Consider the following 6155-nt stretch of genomic DNA (forward strand, 5'->3'; position numbering starts at 1 on the left):
ATTATATACAGTAGATGCAGTTACATATGAAACAGATTAGAACTACTGTATCAATTAACAATTGTAATGTGTTAAAAATCTAATGTGTTTGTGGAAACTTTCTGAACATTTTGATTTATCTGCAACAGACAAATCAATAGAGCCAGATTAATTGAGCCAGGAAGTGATATTTAGAAGACAAGAATAGAACACCTATAGTTTACATCTCAAACACATTAATAATATCAACCTTCAGCTCAAATATCCAAATAAAAGTCCAGGATTATTTTAATTTCTGAAAAAGCATACTGTTTATTGAATACATGGCCTGGTAAAGGCGAAGTAAAACTAACTCATGTAAACAAGTTCTCTTTGTTATGGGACCCGTCTGCTATCTTCTTCACATCTGCTGACTCTCATCAAGCTTTTGTAGAAGTGGAGAGGTTTCATTTCTCTAACTAACCCATTCGAAAGCAATAACTGCCAAATTTTCATTCTTGACATTCTGCTTCCTCAACGGAAGAATGGATCTGGAAAAATAATGATAGATAGATAGATAGATAGATAGATAGATAGATAGATAGATAGATAGATAACTACCTCATATCCAATTTCCCTTCCTTCACTGAAGTTGGTTAGGGTATTTTGAATGGAAGTTTCCTATTAGCCTATCTGCTCTAACATTTGAAGCTGCCACCCACTGTGCCTCCGCCAAGGGGTATCTTTTCCATTTTACTCAATACTGCAGCTTCCACCTGCAATATCTAGAATCTAGGATTTCTTCAATTTCATAATGCCTTTCCCCCTTAATTAAAATTGGAAGTGGAGGTGATTTTCCAATTGGTCTCATTCTTGAATTCTGAAGAGGCTTCAGTAAGCTACAATGAAACACTGGGTATCCATTCAAACTCCCTTGGTAACTGTAACTTCACTGTAACTGGGTTGATGACGCCTATGATGGTAAAAGGACCTATATATTTTGGACCTAGTTGTTTACTAGGTATTCTTAGGTTCAGATATTTTCTGGACAAATATACTTTCTCTCCTACTTTAATCATGTTTTAGGTAGCTCGTTTCTTATCTGCCTGTCCTTTTTTTTACTTTTTTGCACCTGTTCCAGAGCTCTGCGCACCCCTGGCCATGTGCTTTTTATATTATTCATCCAAGTGTTCATCCATGTCTTGAGGGATCTCAGGCATAGCTACATATTCAATCTCCGAAGTTACTTTAAAAGGTGAAAAACCAGTACTGCTGTGTACTGCACTATTGTAGGCTACTTCAGGAAATGGCAATAAGTCTGCCCAATCATTTTGTTGATAATTTACATAGCATCTTATATATTGTTCTATCATTGCATTAGTTCTGTGGTGGCAAACCTATGGCATGTATGCCACAGGCAGCACACAGAGCTGTCCCTGTGGGCACGTGCACCATCGTCCCAGAGGGATGCGGGGCCGGGCTACTCCCCTCCCCCTCTCCATGTGTGCCAGTTTTCTTGCTCTCTTTCTTTGCACCAGGAGTCAGGGAGCAGCTGCAAGAGCTGGGCAGGGAGAGGGGAGAAGCCAGAAGCGGCACAGAGAAAGAGGTGTCGAGACGAGCTCAAGGGCCAGGGAGGGAATGGGGAAAAAGATCATTCTTGCCATGATCTCCCTTCTGCTCACCACTGGGAAGCCTGGTGGCACAGCTTGGCACGGCTACACAGGGAAACTCCAGTGCCCTGGACTTGAAAGTGAGTTTCAGCACTCCCCAGGTTTTAGTGCAGCAATTGGACGAAACTCAGCAAAGTGCTGAGTTCTCTTCATGTGAGTTTGTGGTGCCTTCATGAGAGTGGCTGCTCCCCTCCACCTTCCCATCTCCCCTTAGCTAAGGGGCACTTTGGCATGGGCAGCTGGGGAAGGGGAGGGCTGGCTTCTCTCAGGGGGCTGAATTAAATGCACATTGGAAGGGGAACCTCTGAGTTGGGGGCAGCCAAAGTTAGCCCTCCACTTGGGAGAGGAGCTCTTTCCTTTCTGCACAGAGCGACTCTCGCCTTCCGCAGCAAAACTCTGCAGGGGTGAGAATTGCGGAGTTTAAGTGATAAATAAAATGTGCAAGATGATCGAAAGCCCTTCTTAAGATTTTAGGGAGGGCAATGGAGGGGGAGAAGATGGTGCAGAAAGTTTGGTGGATGTTGCTAAGAAGTGAATGAACGACTTCAATTCCAGAATCTCCAGAATCACATGAAAACATGTGCAATATCTGGATGTGGGTTGGAAAAGGGTGGGCTATTCTTTTGTGAGTGGAGGAAATTGGGGAAAAAGGCAGGGGGAAAGGTTTAACCAGAGTAAAGGAATAATCTATATGTTGAGGAATTCGACTTTGAAAATGGTATTGAAATACACAGCCTTGGATAGCAGAAAGCATTTCTGTCTCTCTCCCCCCCCCCCCAAACTGGGATAAGAATACTTGATAAAAGCAAATTTTGGCATTATTTTACTCCAGTGGCCAATCAGATGCAGAGGGAAACTAAAACTGGACAAGAAACCAACAATAACTCTCCATTCTGTGTATAGAAGGTGTAGTTTTGTATAAGGAGAAGAAAGATAAAATTAATAATACATGCTGGATAAACCAGTACTGTAAACTCCAACTGTACTTGCAGTGTGACAGTAGTTAAATCAGTGGTGCCACATTTCAAAGTTACAGTTAGAGTACTCCGATTGCAGCTGCTTTCTTGCAGGTATGTGGAATGGCGTGGGACCCACAGGTTTTGCAAAGTGAAGAGAGGAAGTTGTTACAGCTTATTAGGAAAGATAAAATAGTCAACCAAGAATGCTTTATTGACCATTCTTCATCCAGATTTTATATCAGTTGCATCTGCTAATACAGGTGTTCTGAGACACTCTTCTGATGGAGACGGGAACCTGGAAAGGAATCTGGGAAGTTGTGAATTGGTTGGGGAGGCAAAAAGGTCTAAGGTTGGGGAACCAAACCTGTCCACGATCTCTCTGAACACCTTCGGGTCCAGTTGCCATTCGGCATGGTCCACGGTGGCTCTGCTCAGTGAGACCGCCTGTTGATTGGTCACTCCGGATATGTGCTCCGCCCTGATGGAAGCAAGAATCAATTCCGCCCAAGACCCCAGCAATTTTGACCTCCTGCATGAGAGGCCTGGACCTTGTCCCCCCCTTGTCTGTTGACATGGGCCCTGGCTGTAATGTTGTCGGTTAGGATCAGGACATGTTGGCCCTGTACTATGCTGCTGAATCTCTCTAGGGCCATATGTATGGCTCTGAGTTCCAGCCAGTTTATATTGTTCTTTAGATCCTTTTGGACCACCGACCTTGAGCCCAGTGTGTCTGGAGGTGCGCCCCCCACCCAAACAGGCTTGCATCTGTGGTGATGGTAACCCTGTCTGGTTCTTTGAATTCTGCTCCCCGTGACAGTGCCGGAGAGTTCCACCAACAAAGGGAGTTCAACACCGACCGTGGAACTCGGACCTTCTGGTGGGATGTGCTGGTGTGAAGTCTCTGAAATGGAAGAAGAAGAAGCCACTGTAATTCTCTGGCATGGATACGTGCCCATGGCAATTTGCACGCAGGACACCATCTTTGTTATCAGTAGCTGTGATAACAAGGCCAATGTTACTACTCTCTCCCTTCGGATCTGATGTACAAGGGTCTGAATAGAGTTCCGTCGGTCCTGTGATAGGTAGACCGTACAATTGTTTGTGTCTATAATAGCGCCCAGATGGAGGAGCCGAGTTGTCGGTACGGAATGGCTTTTCTGGAAATTAACAGAAAACCCGTGCTCCTGAAAGGTCTGATGGCTAGGATGAGGTTTGACCGAGCATTCTGGAATGATGATGACTGTATTAATATGTCATCTAGGTAGCATTGAACTCTAATTGGAATTTGTCTAAGGTGGGCTGCCAACACTGCCAGTACCTTTGTGAATACTCTAGTTGCTGAAGAGAGGCCCAATGGTAAGGCTCTGTACTGGTAGTGGCGTTGGGCATAGCTGAATCTAAGGAATTTGCGGTGATCAGGAAAAATAGGAATGTGCAAATGTGCCTCAGTCAGGTCTATTGACGTAAAGAAGTCTCCTTGTCTGATGCTAGCCAGGATTGATTGCAGCGATTGCATCTTAAACTTCCTATACAGCAGGTAAACGTTTAGACCTTTAAGTCTAAGATTGCCCTCTGGCCCCCCGAAGACTTAGGGATGACGAAGAGGTTTGAATAGAACCCTCGTCCTTCTTGGCCTTGTGGTACCGGTTCAATTGCTTGTATTGTAATAGATGAGCTATGGCCTCTGACATAAGAGCTGCTCTAGTCCTGTTCGTGGGAATAGAGCAAGAGCAGAAACTGTCAGGTGGTCTGGACCAAAACTCCAGTCTCAAACCCTGAGTGACAGTGTCTAACACCCGTGAGTCTGTAGTAGTGGCTGCCCAAGTGTTGGAATAGAGGGTCAGCCGGCCTCCTATAGGAGGTGAGACTGTGAGATTACTTGCCTCGTTTAAGGGAACGAACCCCCCACGTCTCGAAAGGGCCGCCTGGTCTGGGCCTGTGGTCTATATGCCGAATGGTCTGGGCCTGTGGTCTATATGCCAAACGGTCCTGAAAGGAAGAACGAAATGCCTGGGCCCAGTCCCAGGATGAAGCTGGCAGAAAGAGCTGCCTTCGGTAACTGGCCTGCGATAGACTGGCCCCTGAATGCTTAACTCCTTTCCTGCTGAGATAACAAGAGTCTTACGTTTGACCTTACCTTCTACTAAGTAAGGATTGATGGCCTTACTGAAAGATGTCCACCTGTGTAAGGTTTAGAGGTGAGACACCACTTGCTTTGGTGTCTGCTCGCCAATTTCTGAGCCAAAGGAGCCTGCGTGCTGAGATATCTGTAGCGATGGTCCGGGCAGTATATCTGTTTGTGTGTAAGGAGGCGTCGTCCAGGTACTGGGATACAGCAACCAACTTACCCAGATTTTGATGAGCTCTGAGTTGGTCCGGAGGAATCCTGTGCTGGAGCTCACGCAGCCATAGGACTGAGGCTCTGGCAAAGAAGGCCATGGATGTTGATGCCTTGGTTGCCCAGGCTGATGCCAAATGGGCCCAACGTAAGGCAGCCTCAATTTTTTTTTTAATTCTCTGCCCTAAGTGCCTTGTTTACATCCCCTGGAATGCTAGCATTGGGGAACAGTGAATTTAGGGGTTCATCAACCTGGGGAATTTCCAATGAGGAGGCCAGGGAAGGAGCCACATTGAACAGGATTTTTTCTATGGCTCCGGGATTTTCCCATTGCTTCTGAACTATGTTAAGAAAAAAATGGAGGGCAGAAAATATGATTTCGAGAGTTGAAGAGTGAATGGTCAAGAGACCAACAGGAGGAACAGGGTCAGCTGGAGAAATGCCTTCATCATCTGACATAACCAGGCCTGATGGTTTGGCCCCTGCTGATTCTGAGTCAGGTGAGACTTCATCAATAAGATCTAGTGATTGGGAATGATATAGGGACTGTGGAGGTGCTGTGGGTGGCTGTGAAGTGGTAGAGGCCATTAACTGAGTCACAGCTTGGGCTATCATGGGCTGAAGCTGCTCAGGACTTAATGTTTGAGCTTCAGGAGAGTGGAGCCCCGCTGCAGTGGGAGTGAAGGTAGCCTGAGGTCCCAATGTAACAGTGTCCTGACCGGTTGCCCCCTGTGTCCCTGAAACAGCCCTTGTGATGATTAATTCAGATTGAGAACTTCCCCTGGAGGGAGACCAGGCTCTTGGGGCCGAGGCACAGTGTGAGGAAAGAGGTTCAAAGATGGACCTTCCTGCTGTGGTGGTGCCTGTCTGACCTGGGGAGACTGGCCTCAACCTGTGGGACTCGTCCTCCAATATATGCTGACGAGTGGTCTCCTTGTTTGATTTGGCTCGTTTTGAGACACTTCTCCCCCCTGCCTCTGTAGTGTGTTTCCATTTGGCTGGTTCAATGGAAGATCTTTCTGCCATGTATGATGAAATTGCCAGTTGCTTGATACTCTTTGAGGGCTCAACTTCAGCGAAAACATCCCCCCCCCCTCAGCATTGTAATTTCACTGAAGGAGCCCAGTCAGTGACAGTCAGGCCCAGGTGAGGGGGGGCAGTGGGGGTTAATTGATAGGCAGTGCGTCCTTAAGGAACGAGCTTGCCCTCCCCAATTCAGCCAAAGGTTCA

This window comes from Crotalus tigris, unplaced genomic scaffold (assembly GCF_016545835.1).
Source record: "Crotalus tigris isolate CLP2741 ecotype Arizona unplaced genomic scaffold, ASM1654583v1 scf7180000017740.2609645, whole genome shotgun sequence".
Taxonomy (NCBI): Eukaryota; Metazoa; Chordata; class Lepidosauria; order Squamata; family Viperidae; genus Crotalus; species Crotalus tigris.